Raw genomic sequence first — 13,102 nt, forward strand, 5'->3', positions numbered from 1 at the left:
AGGTCTCCAGTGTATCCGTCCAGGGATTAGGAACATACTTTGGCGGCTTTCTGTATCTATCCCCGTGGCCTCCCATTCCTGAGTGTCAGGAAGTCCTTCTCGCTGTCTACCCTCTTGCTCCCCACCTGGATCTGAAGGGGTTACTCAGCTGCAGGCCTGCCTACTGCAGGTCCCAGCCGCCTGGGCCTGTGGTCAGAGCTAATGTAAGCAAGAGTCGGAGGACGGAGGACAGAGGGGGTGGATATCGATTGTCGGGTCTCCAGGCTTACTTGGTCTTATAACGGGGCTCACGGGGGTGTTGGGAGGGACTCGGAAAAATCTCATGGAGCCTCCACCCCATATCCTTGCTCGGGAGCTGGGGTGTCTGTGTCTTCCCTGAGGGAGACAGGAAGAGACACAATGTGGGACACAAAGTCTGTGTGGAGGAGAGGGCTGAGGTCAAGGAGCAGACTGGGGGGGACACGGGCTTTGCTTTAACGTGTATGCGCTCGTGCATGTGTGTGTGACGTGTGTGTGACACAGAGAGAGAGAGGGAGAGAGTGAGGGAGGGAAAGGTAGAGGGAGGGAGAGGGAGAGAGGGAGAGGGAGAGAGGGAGGGAGAAGGAAAGGTAGAGGGAGAGAGAGGGAGGGAGAGGGAGAGGGGGGGGGAGGGGGGGGGGGGGGGGGGGGGGCGGAAGAAGAGAAGAAAGGAAGAAGAAGGGGAAGAAAAGAAGAAGAAGAAGAAGAAGAAGAAGAAGAAGAAGAAGAAGAAGAAGACGACTGCATGGGAGGGGGGAAAAGGAGAAGAGGAGGAAGAGGAAGAGGGTTAGTGGTTAGCGAGCCAAGTTGAAGAGCAGTGGGGACTCATTCCAAAAAGAAGAAATAGCACATACAAGCAATGGGAGGCAGGCAAAGGAGAAGCAGAGGCTGAGCTGGAGGTGGGAGGTGGGTGATGGAGGAGAGGGAGAGAGGGAGGGAGAAGGAAAGGTAAGAGGGAGAGAGAGGGAGGGAGAGGGCGAGAGGGGGGAGAGGGAGAGGGAGGGAGAGGGAGGGAGAGGGAGAGGGAGGGAGAGAGAGGGAGAGAAGGAGGGAGAGGGAGAGAGAAGGGGAGAGGGAGAGAGGAGGAGGGTGCAGTTGAGCTGGAGAGATTCGAGGTGGCGGCTCAAAGGGGAGAGACAGGGTCCCTCCTCCTGAGGTTCAAGTGCAGGCAGGTGGGGTCCCAGGGTAGAGGCCAAGCCCCTGCACTAGCACTGGGATGTTCTGACACCTTGCCGCCACCGGGCCCTGGGCAGCCTCCCTGCTCCTGGGAGCCGAGTGTCGAGTGTCCCTGGTGTGGCTCTGTGTGTGGCCTGGGTGGTGCCACGCGGGGGAGTGTGTCATCCCCTTCTCACCCCAGCGTGTCTGGTTTGGTGTTGGCATGGGACAGTCTCTGGGAGGAGGTGTGTGTAAACCTCACGCTCTGCACGCGGCTGTGCACGGTCCTGTTCTTGAGGTGGAATCAGAAAGGATGGAGGCAGGGGAAGGGGCTCGGGGGTCTGGCTGCTCACCTCGCCCAGGTTTTGCAGCCCTGGCTGACCACCTGGGATGGGGCTGGCTGTGACTGCAGCAAGCCTTGTGGGCTGAGGGCCTCAGAGAGGGGATGCGGCACAGATGTGCCGGGGACAGGAGGACACTCTCCTTCCTCAGGGCTCCTTCCTGCCTCTCTTCTCCTTCCCTTTCCCTTCGGAAGCACAGAGGAGGGGGCAGGAGTGGCTTGTTGGGCAGGGGGTCAGACTCATTCCTTTCAGCCCCGGAGGAGCTGGCTTCCCCTCTGCTGGGCTGGGAGAGGAGGTAATTATGACAGTGAGGCCAGGAGGGGAGAGCATTCAGGGCTAATGTTGGTATTAATCAAGAGCTGGTCCCCAGTGAGGGATAGCATTCAGTGGGGGCAGTGTGTGTGTGTGTGTGTGTGTGTGTGTGTGTGTGTGCACTCGCACTGGGGAGTGGGGGGCTTTGGGGGACCGGGAACTCCTGACTCATCCCGTCAGCCTCTCTCCCTCTCCACAGGCCCCCCCCCTTGTTTTGCTGGAAGTCCCTCCTGCTACCTGTCCTCCGACCTCCTGCTGGCATCCTGGTGGAGGGCCAGGATCCCTCCCCAAGTCCAAGTCCACCCCGGACCCCTCCCGTGCCCTTACAGCCCGCCTGTGCATTAGGTGATTCCTGAGGCTGCTGGCCCTGCTAATTGCCTCTCATACCTCTCTCATCACCAGGGCGGCCCCCCACCAACTCCATTAGCCCCCCCTCTCTCCCCTGATAGCCCCTAAATCAGCCCCAATTATTCACAGGAGGGGGTCTGGGCTGAGCTGTGATTACAGCTCCAGTGGAGGGGTAAGGGATGGAACTGGAGTGGGCAGGGCTGGGAGGGGCGAGGGGGTGGGGGCCTGTGGGCAGATCCAGGGCAGGGACCATGAGGAGCAGGGACCTGGGAGCCTGAGGCAGGGAGGAGACACCAGGCTAGAAGGTGTGCAATGGGGGTTGTAGCTCCTTTCCCAGGGTTCCTTACCCACACCCAAAGATCCGAAAGAACGAGGGAGGGATCAGGTGGGCACGGCCCCTAAGAGTGGGCCATCCTGGTCAGCGTCATCAGCACCATGGCCAAGCACCTAGACAGGCTTGGGGACCTGCAAGGAGGCCCACTGCCCGCCCCTGCCCTGCCCTGGCTGACCACCAGGTGTGGGTGCATGGGGCCAGGGGCCATCTGGGGACATCCTGGCTGGGGCGGTGAGCTGTGTGTGCAGGAGGCCCAGAGCCCAGCCTCATGCTCAATGAGGGCCGGCCACCACATCAGGGCACTCTCTCCAGCCCTCTGATTCCCTCAACATGGCCACCTTTAGGACCCCCCACCCCGCAACCCCTTCCCATCCCAGAGGGAGAGGCATCCACGGTCTGCGTTCTCCCCCCGTAGCTTCCCTCTGGGAGAACTGTCCTGGGTTCTGAGCCACCCGCTGCACAGTGCGTCCCCAGGCAGGGCACCCCTGGATCAGTGGGATGGCCTCCTCCCACTCCTCCTCCTGCACCCCCTGCTTCCACTGTGCTCCGTACGGCCGACTCACCCCAGTTATTCTTTTAAAGCTTGAACTGAATTGTGACCCTTCTCTGTTCAAAATCCCCTAGTGGGTCCCCATCTCACAGAACAAACTCCAGCAGCCCCAGCACAGCCGACAAGACCCCACGGGATCTGACCCAGCCAGTCCCCTGACACCCACTCGGTTCCAGTCACCCAGCTGGTCTCTAAACACGGTGTGTGCTTGGGCCTCGGGGCCTTCGCATTTCTGTGGCCTGGAATGTCCTCCCTGCAGAGAGCAGCGTGGGCCACTTTCATCTCCTCTAGGTCTCCACCTGCAGATTACCTTTTCAGTGAGGCTTTCCCTGTCCCCCTTTCCAAAACCGGGACCCCCAACACTCTTGCCCCCCTCCCCTGTGTCGTTTGCCTCTGTTTGTGACAGCACTGACAACGTAACGCATCACGATTCTACGGATTTCGTGGATTCATCATCTCCCCCCCCCCCCCCCCCCCCCCGTCCCACGACTAGGTTGAAAGCTTCATTTTCCCCCTCCATGTTTAGGCAGAGATTTTCCTCTATTTTGTTCTCAGCTGTAGCCCCCCATGCCCGCACACAGGAGGTGCTCGACAAATCTTTGTTCCACCAATGAATGACTAATAGTGTCCTCAACTAGCATGTGAGCTCTTGAGAACCGGGTACTTTTATTTCTCGCCTAAATAAGTTATTAAATATAAAGGTCTTAGATGAGTGCCCGGAAGTCAGTAGGGTCTGTCCAATGGAAGTAGCTGCCACCATCATGGTCATTTCCTCTGCATCCAGGGCACCAGGTAAGCACAAGACCGTTGCCTGTTGAACAAAACAATGAAGGAGCTGGGGTGCTGGGCTGGCTCAGTCAGTGGGCAACACTTGATCTCCAGGTTGTGAGTTCGGACCCCACACTGGGTATAGAGACTAACTTAAAAAAAAAGAATGAGGGCCTTGGACCCCTTGACCCCTCTTGGGAGTCAACAGGAGAACCTCCATCCTTCCAGCCGCAGGACGGGGCCCAGGAGGTGGAGGTGGAGCCCAGAGAGCTGGAGGAGCCTTGCCAGAGGGCAGCTGGTGTTGTGACGGTTCATGAGCTCTTACTCTGTGCCAGGCTCCGGGTCACAAAGGTTATTTCGGCCTGTCCCCAGTCCTTGAAACACTGTCTAGGAGCGCCTGGGTGGCTCGGTCGGTTAAGTGTCTGCCTTCAGCTCAGGTCATGATCCCAGGATCCTGGATCCCGTGGGTATGGGTCTCCCTGCTCAGCGGGGAGTCAGCTTCTCCCTCTCCCTCTGCCCCTCCCCCCACTCATGCTCTTGCTCTCCCAAATGAATTAAAAAAAAAATCTTGGAAAAAAACCAAAACACTCAGTCTAGGTGAGGCAAATTTAACGTTCATATGCAAGAGTGGGGAGGGAGGGAGAGTCTGGACAGAGTCCCAGAGAAAGCGCCGGATAGCTGAACCTGAACATGGAGGGAAGAGAACAGGTGCGCAGGTGGAGGGCGGGGCGCAGGTTCCACCCTTGGCCCCTAGAAGGCGCTGCATCGGAAGACTTTCAAGGCCCCTCTGGCCTCAGGCGTAACGCAACTCTATGGTCTTGGGCCTTCGGACCCGGAGCTGTGCGCTGGTTTCTGCTGCCCCCTGCTGGAGAATTTTAGTCTGCCACCCGCAAACTTTCGGGTCCGTCCTTTGCACCAGGTAAACTGCACTTGCCCCTGCCCTCCCCATCGCACAGCTCCCCGAAGCACCACACTAAGCACTTGCTGGTCTCCCTCAGACAGGAGCCTCTCAGGTAGAAACTATGCGCAAGACATATTTTTGGTAAAGGACTCGAAGCCAGAATACATAACAGATTCATCACTGTTAAACCCCACAATCCCACTCCAAAGAAGCTACCAGGACAGGGGCGCCTGGCTGGCTCAGAGCATGCGACTCCCCATAGCAGGGTCATGGGTTCGAGCCCCACGTTGGGGGTAGAGTTTTTTAAAAAAACAACAACTACCAGGATAAATGAAAACATGTTCACACAAGACTTGTACACAAACGTTCGGAGTACCTTTACTCACAGTAGCTCAAAACTGGAAACCAAACAGCCAGTCCCATCCAGTGGCGTGTAAAGATAAGGCAAACTGCGGTACATCCATACGGTGGGATGCCACTCAGCGACAAGGAGCAATGAGCTCCCCCAAACCCTTACTGTGAGTGAAAGAAGCCAGACATAAGTATGGCATGAGTCCATGTATAGGAAATTCTAGAACAAACAATTCTACGGGAGCAGAAAGCAGGTCAGAGATTTCACAGAGCTGGGTGTGGGGGTGGGGCATTATTTGCAAAGGGATAGGAGGGAAGTTTGGGGGGACAGAAACATTTTAAAAGATTTATTTATTTATTTTAGAGTCAGGTAGAGGGAGAGAGAATCTGGAGCCCACTCGAGGCTGAGGCAGGGTTGATCCCACCACGAGAGACCACGACCTGAGCCGAAATCAGTAGTCAGATGCCTAACTGACTGAGCCACCCAGGCACCCGGCAAGGACAGAAAAATTTTTAAAAATTCTGTTGATTGGGGCATCCAGCTGGTGCAGTCCGTGGAGCATGCCACACTTGATCTCCGGGTGGTGACGTCGACCCCACTTGGCGTGTAGAGTTTACTTTTATTTTATTTATTTTTTTAAAAAAGATTTTATTTATTCGACAGAGAGACAGCCAGCGAGAGAGGGAACACAAGCAGGGGGAGTGGGAGAGGAAGAAGCAGGCTCATAGCTGAGGAGCCTGATGTGGGGCTCGATCCCATAACGCTGGGATCACGCCCTGAGCCGAAGGCAGACGCTTAACCGCTGTGCCACCCAGGCTCCCTGAGTTTACTTTTAAAAAGCTGTTTTGATGAAGTGGTGGTTACACGGGTAACACATTTGTCAAAATTCTTCGAACTAAGACATCCAACCAAGTGGATAAGCCAGACACAGAAAGACAAATATTATATGAGTCCACTTATGCATAGACACAGAAGTAGAATAGAGATTGGCAGGGGCAGGAGGAGTGGGGAGTTAGTGTTAAGGGAGCAGAGTTCGGGTTTGGGGTGATGAAAACGTTGTGGGGAGGGATGGTGGTTCTATGATATGGATGTATTTATGCCACCGAACTGTACACTTTAAAATGGTTAAAATGGTAAATTTTGTTACGTAGATTTTGTCATAATTTTTTAAAAATCTTAAAAACCGTTATCGAACAGTACATTTTTAAGTGGGTACGTTTATTGTCAGTCATACCTCAATAAAATTGATTTAAGGAGGAGATTTTTTCTCCTGTTCCTGACTTGCTCTTTCTGAACTACCCTAGCTTTTTTTGTGGCAGGCGGTGCAACCCAGGGGTGGGAGCACAGACCACGGTTCGAATCCTGTACGGCCACTTGTAGCGTCCTGACCGCGCCGGACAGCCGTCTCATCCTGTAAATGAAACCGATCTCGAGTTAGGGATTCAATGACGCAGTCCACCTAAAGCGCTAGCGAGGATGAAAGCAAATGGTACTCGTCACAAAAACGGTCTGTGTCCGCTCGGAGGCCTTACGGTCCCGGGCCCTAAGAAGAGTGGGGTTGCAGGTGCGCGCTGTGGCCGCCAAGTGGCGCCCGGCAGCAGGCCGGCTCTGCGCAGGGGAGGAGGCTGGGCCCAGGGTCGCAGCCGGCCCCGGGCTCCTCGAGCGGGATTTGAGGAGGGGACATTGGGCCAGGCCCGCCTCGGGTCCGACGGTCGCAGGCGCCCAGGGAAGGTGCCCGCTGTAGACGGGCTCTTTGGCCCCCTGCACAGCCCCACTTTGCAGACTGGAAGACTGAGGCGCGGGAGGCGGAGCAACCGGGGCCCTGCAGCTTCTAGGGAACCAAGAGGGTCCCGGGCCCGGGGACCCCCCTTCCCCACCCTCTCCGCTCCAAGCCAGGCTGCCACCCCAACCCCGCTCCCTCCGGCTCCTGGCGCCCCCAGCCTGCCAACCTCTCCCTCCCCCGGCGTCCCCCTCTCCAGCCGACCCTAGCCCGCTCCCCTGGAGCCCTCAGCCCCAGCTCCCTCGGATCCGGACCTCCCGGCTCCCCCGGCTCCCCCGGCTCCCCCGGCGACCCCAGCCCCCGGCTCCTCCAGTCACCCTCCCCCGGCGCCCCCAGCCTCCCCAGCGTCCCCTTCCCCGGCATCTCCCTCCCCGAGAGGCCATAGCCCCCCCTCCCCAGCTCCCCAGGCTCCCGCGTCCTCCCCGGCGCCCTCTCCACACTTCCTGCCCCGCCGGGGCCCGGGGCCCCGCCTCCTTCCTGCCCCGCCCCGCCCCGCGGGCCGCGCGCCCCGCCTCCCCGCCGTCCCACCGCCCAGCCGTCCCCTCCTGGCCGCCGGGCGGTCCCCACCCCAGGCCGGCGACAGTTCGGGTCCGAGGCAGGTGAGTGGCTGCGCACCCCCGCGCGCCCCGCGCCCCCCCTGCTCCTGGGAAGGGCTGCGGACCGCGAGTTCTGCGTGAGGGTGGAGGCAGCGGAGGGACCGAGGGCACTGGGGTGGCCCTCTCCGGGGGACAGCAAGTCAGTGGCATGCAGATGAGGCCCCTTCCCGAGCCCTCCCCCCCCCCGGAGCGACTTCTGGGGCTTGGGGGGCGTCCCCTCGCGACTCCCTCGGGCCGGCCGGAGAGCGGGGTACCAGGTCCTCTGCGAGGCTGCGGGGAGCCTTGAGAGCGCCCACACCGGAATCAAGGCTGCTTGAGTTCGAATCTCCGCTCTGCCCCTGCCTGGCCGTAGGTCCTCTGCGCCTCAGTCGCTCTTTCTAAGCGGGGACTCATAGGGCACAGGGCCTGCCCCTGGGGCTGCTGGAGGCTCAGATGAACGGGAACTTGTCTCCTCCTAGCACAGCGCCTGGTCAGGGCTATTGTTACTGCTGAGACCTGACCTGACCCCTCAGGAGGGCGAGGCAAGGGCCCAGGTGTGCCGCCGCCCACCGCCCATGGCCTCACCGGTTTGGAGCTCGAGAAGCTGGCCGCAGGTCTCCCACATCTGGCCCCTCACAAAGCCTCGGGCTGGGCAGATCATTTGAGGTGGCAAGGCTGGGGTGGGGGTGGCGGGCTCCAGGAGCCGGGGGTCCCCACGAGGCCACCCCGCAGCCCCACCCCATCTCCTGCCTTCAGTACTGGACCCTCACTCTCCTGTCCTGACCTTTCATGAGTGGCCTCTCCCGGGGCTGGGCTGTGACCCCAGTCCCCAGGGATGGGAACAGCTTGTGCTGGCCCGAGGTTCCCAGGCTCCGCCAGACCTCTGCTCCAGGCAGGATTGGGCAAGGGGTCAGCCCTCACCCTGGTCTGAGCCGGGCCTGGGCAGGGGGATGGTGGGGTCAGGGGGCTAGTCCCTGAACCCCAGCCCACCCCAGTCCTCTGGTACCTGTGTGTGTGCGTGTGAGCCAAGTGTGGGGGCAGCTCTCCTGTCTCCTGTCCCCTGCTGCTCCTCTCCCGCCCCTGAAGCCCCCAAAGTCTACCCAGCCTACTCGCCGCTGTGGTTGGGTTACGTTCCCTGCGCCTAGGAGCTGAGTGGGAGGCCGGGCTCGCTCCGCTGGTCCACTGTGTTCACTGGGAGGTGAAACCCAGGGTTGGCATCTGTTTCTTCACTCCCCTACTCCATTCCCTATCAGACTTTCCCAGAAGAGGAAACTGGCTCTCCAGGCAGAGATAGAGGTCACGGGCTGCTGTCTGCCTGCCCCCCTACCAGCTGCTGGGGAGGGTGCTGGAGTCAGGGGGGGGCCTCTGCTGCTGTGCTCCCATCCTCTCCTTAGAGCAGCTTGGGAAACATTGAGAAAGAGCCTCGCTGTGCGCCGGAGGGCCCGGCCGTCCTAGCCCCGCCATCCTAGGGAGGGTGTCGGCACCACGCCTGGCACCTAGTTGGGCACGGAGAGACCAGTGGGAGGAAGGGGAGACCAGGAAGGAGAGAGAAGACAAAGACGGAGATATAAAGAGACAGAAATATGAGAATGGAGACAGTGACATTGCAAACAAGAGCCCGAGGGAAGAAAGGGCAGACTTAGGAAAACAGAGCAGAGACCTAGAGAAAGAACAGAAAGGAGCGGAGACAGAGGAGAGTGGGGAGTCCCTGGACCAGAGGGAAGGCAGGGGGGAAGGAGGGTGTAAAAGCATGAGCTTCGGGGTTTGGTAGACCTGGTCCCCATCCCTGCTCTGCCTTCGCCTGGCTGGGTGACCTGGGGCAAATTACCTAACTTCTCTGGGATATTTCTTTATCTATAAAATGGGAAGCATAATAGCACCTACTTTTCGTTCTTTTTCTTTTCTTTTCTTTTCTTTTCTTTTTTTAAGATTTTATTTATTTGACAGACAGAGAGGCAGCGAGAGAGGGAACACAAGCAGGGGCAGAGGGAGAGGGAGAAACAGGCTTCCCGCTGAGCAGGGAGCCCGACGTGGGGCTCGATCCCAGGACCCTGGGATCATGACCCGAGCCGAAGGCAGATGCCCAACGACTGAGCCCCCCAGGCACCCCATAATAGCACCTACTTTTCAGGACGGCTGAGAGAAGGAGCAGAAGTCATCTAGCCCACAGCACACGTTGAACCAGGGCTGGCGATAGCTGTCCCACGCGTGCCAAGAGAGGTCTCCAGAGGGAACTGGCACGTGGGGGGCTCTGGGACGTGGGGCCTCCTGGGTCCCCTCCCCTTCCCTGCCTCCCACCCCCCACATAGGGCATCAGGGGCCCAGTCCCTCCAATTTGGGGGGAAGTGTGTGGGTGGCCAGGGAGGGGGATGGTGTCCCAGGGCCCGAGAGGCCCATGGTGCAGGATAAGGGTTTAGGCCGTGTGCCTACACCCCCCCCCAGGTGACTCAGGGCCTCGCACCGCTGTGCTGTCATCCCTTCCGGAGGCCAGCCCGGCGGAACTCCGGCCCGAGGTCAGCAGGGCAGGTCTGGAGCCGCCTTTCACTCCTCGAGGGTGGAAGCTTTCTGAACTCCAGTTTCTGGCGTCTTGCCAGTCCTGGGTTTTGAGGCCCCGGTGCCGCTGACAGATGAGCCGGGGTAAAGCCCCAGCCTCCACACGCCTCTCCCTCACCCCCGTGCCCCACAAAGTAAGGTCCAGGCTGGCTGGAGTCAGCCCGGGCTTCAGGGTGTATCCGTCCGTCTGCCCGCTCCACACGAATGTGCAGTTTCTGCCGTCCCGGGGCTGGTGTCCCTCTGTGCCCTGCTGGCTGGTGCCGGGGACGGTGGGGAGGAAGGCAGGAAAGCATTCTGACCCCACAGAGCTCCATTCCAGCTGGGAAGACTAACCTTAATAAAAGCATGGTGGCCGTGGCAGGGGGGCACCCAGCCCACTCAGGGCCTCGGAGAGGAACAGACAGAGGATGCCCCAGCCTGCTAGGGAAGCCAGAGCACAAACCGGCAGTCCCAACCCCGAGCCCAGCCCAGGCCAGCAGACCCCAAGGCTTCCAGGGGCTGTGGACTCCTGGCTTGGCCTGCGTCGGCCCCACATGCCCCCAGAGGAGGGACACAGGTGTCAAGCCTTTGGCTGGGGTGTTGGGAAGTGTTGGTCTGTGTCCAGTTGGAGCCGGCCCCGGGGGAGAACAACTCAGGCCCCTCTGGGCCACGGGGGCCTGCAGGCCGACGCTCAGGCTGGGAGGAATGGGGGACGTGTGCGGCCCCAGGGGTGGGGTCCTGGAAGATTCCCCGAGGATGGACAGCTGGCCGGCCTGGCTCCTGGGTGCCCTTTCCCGTGATGGTGTGGGGAGCCACAGAGGGCGTCAGAGAGGGCAGTGGCCAGAGAGGAGCGACACTTTCTGAGGGTATCTGGGGGTGGCAGGGAGCCTGAGGGGGCAGAAGGGGAGTTGCTCCTGGCCTGTGTCGTCTGGGGGGTCCCCTCCACCCAGTGCTTTGTTCTTTGAACCGGATTCTAATCTTGCTGTCGCCACTGACCCCCAGTTGGCCCTGGGCAAGTCGCTTTCCCCGAGGCCTCCGTGGCCCTCCCGTGACTGAAGACAGCAGTCGGCGGCACCTATAGGCCGTGGCCGTGGCGGGGCCAGGACTGGCATTGGCGCCGGCCTCCAGGAGGCACGCGATGGATGGCTGGTGAATCAGAATCCCCACAGTTTCCCTGTTTCCTGATGAGTAAACAGGTTGGGCTGAGGGCCCTCTAGCTTCTGTTTCCTGAGCCACAGAGAACACAAGGCCAGCCCCTCACCCCTGCCCCTTCCCGCCCAGTGTCTGGCCGGCACATAGGCTTCCTGTCCCTCCATCCGGCAGACATGCCTGGAGTGCCGAAGGCCTGGCGGCCTAGCCGCATGTAGGAGGGGCTCTGAGCTCACGTGTGCAAGCGTGAACACGTGGTACTGGGTGGCGTGGGGGTCACAGTGCATCCCTGTGCGAGGAGGCAGCAGACGGGGTCTAACTGCTGAGTGGGGAGGACTAAGTGATCCTGTCTCCATGGCAAGGATGGGTTTGGAAAGGGCACAGAGAAACAGACACAGACAAGGGAGGTAGACCCAGGGCCAGGCCCCCGTGGCTAAGCTAAGACACAGGGCTCGGTGAGCTTCTGTGGCACACCTGAGGGCAGATTCCCTAGTGCAGTGAACGCACTGCACAACTGTGCTGTACCTGGCAGCCTTGATAGCGGAAAGGAAGGAGAGGAGCTCCTGGGGCTAAGTAGGTTAAGTGTCCGACTCTTGATTTTTGGCTCAGGTCGTGATCTCACGGGCCGTGAGATCGAGCCCTGTGTTGGTCTCCGTGTCCAGCGTGGAGTCTGTTGGAGATTCTCTCCCTCTGCTCCTCACCCTGCTCGAGAGAGAGAAATAATAAACCTTAAAGATAAATAAATAAACCTTAAAAAAAAAAAGGAAAGGGAGAAGAGAGGCAGAAAGACACAGACCCAGAAACTGATAGAGGAAGATTAAAAAGGCAGAAAGCAGAGAGATTTTTTTAAAGACTCTATTTATTGTTATTTATTTGAGAGAGAGAGAGAAGAGGGGCAGAGGAAGGGGGAGAAAGAATCCAAGGCCAACCCTGCGTGGAGTGTGAGCCCCACATGGGGCTCCATCTCACGGCTGCTAGATCACGGAGATCCCGACCTGAGCCCAGTTGCCGGAAGGCAGAGAGTTTTCTATGACGAACGAGGAACAAAACAAAAACAAAGGGAAGAGGCCGAGAGTCTAGAACTTGGGGGATTCTGTCTCTGCACCCGCACACATCTGGTCTGAGGCTCTGCTCCAGGTGGTTACCGGCACTAGCGGTTCCAACCCCCACTGTACCCCGCGAGATATGGGGGTCACTCTCCCGTTTTACAGTCGAGGGAAGGGAGGCTCTCAGGGCTCCGGTGACATGTCTGAAGTCACACAGCTTGTAAGTGACAGCCCGTAAGGTCAAGACATCTGGACTCCACGATGTGGGGGACAGAGAGACAGAGATGGGAGGAGGGGCGGGGGCACCAGGGCTTGGTGGTCAGGCTGGGGACAGCAGAAGTCAGGCGTCCTGTCTCGGCATCCCTCTTTGGCTTGAAGATGCACCTGGCGGGCAGCCCATCGTTCTGAGGGATCAGGTTTTGTGGGGGGTCTGGCCCCCTCCCACCCCCACTTCCCTTCTCTGTGTCAGCAGCTAAGCCCCATTCCCGGATCGTCCTGGGGGTTCTTCAGAAAAAAACAAGAAACAGCTTTTCTTGGAATTAATACCCGAAGGGTATGACAGTGCCAAAGGCAGTGGGGATGGGGATGGGGTGCGGGTCGGGGAGACAGCGAATGGGAATTGAGCACGTTGGGATCTCGCAGCCCTTTTCCGTATTAACTCCCCTGACGATCTGCAGGACAGCTCTGCTGCTGTCGCCCCCTTTTACAGAGGGGGGACTGAGAACTGTGATTCATTGCGCAGCTCAGAGGCTGTCCTCCGCTGTCCACCGCCCAGAGAAGAGTTGGGGAGGGGAGCCGGTGGGGGAAGCCCTCTGCTCTCTGCGTCCTACAGAAAGGATCACCTCCTGTCCATCAGGGGCTCCCCACAGGAGGGAATCAGGCTGAGCGGAAGAAGGGCTGGGGCGGGTTGTGTGCAGGCCTGGAGCCCCCCCCCCCCCCCC

The 13,102-nt window shown here is 59.4% G+C and overlaps 1 protein-coding gene and 1 long non-coding RNA gene across 6 annotated transcripts in view; one reads left to right on the forward strand and one right to left on the reverse strand.

Annotated features, from left to right (window-relative positions):
• Window positions 1-3,706: 3,706 nt before the first annotated feature.
• On the reverse strand, window positions 3,707-8,904 carry LOC103668333. 3 transcript variants are annotated; one of them, XR_569983.2, is made up of 5 exons: window positions 8,020-8,904; window positions 7,710-7,921; window positions 6,314-6,490; window positions 5,104-5,243; window positions 3,707-3,869 (listed from the first exon to the last, which is right to left on the reverse strand). It is a non-coding gene; the product is annotated as an uncharacterized LOC103668333 (long non-coding RNA). The 3 variants fall into 3 exon arrangements; XR_005836228.1 differs by lacking the exons at window positions 3,707-3,869; window positions 5,104-5,243 and having other exon boundaries at window positions 6,281-6,490; window positions 7,710-7,909; XR_005836227.1 differs by lacking the exons at window positions 3,707-3,869; window positions 5,104-5,243 and having other exon boundaries at window positions 6,281-6,490.
• Window positions 7,355-13,102, forward strand: part of PEAR1 (platelet endothelial aggregation receptor 1) — a 20,433-nt gene continuing 14,685 nt past the window's right edge. For all 3 annotated transcript variants that reach the window (XM_040635836.1, XM_040635834.1, XM_040635835.1), the window contains exon 1: window positions 7,355-7,458. The gene's annotated coding sequence lies outside the window, so the exon portion shown is untranslated. The remainder of the gene's footprint in view (window positions 7,459-13,102) is intronic.

This window comes from Ursus maritimus, unplaced genomic scaffold, assembly GCF_017311325.1.
Source record: "Ursus maritimus isolate PB19 unplaced genomic scaffold, ASM1731132v1 scaffold_2, whole genome shotgun sequence".
NCBI classification, from domain to species: Eukaryota; Metazoa; Chordata; class Mammalia; order Carnivora; family Ursidae; genus Ursus; species Ursus maritimus.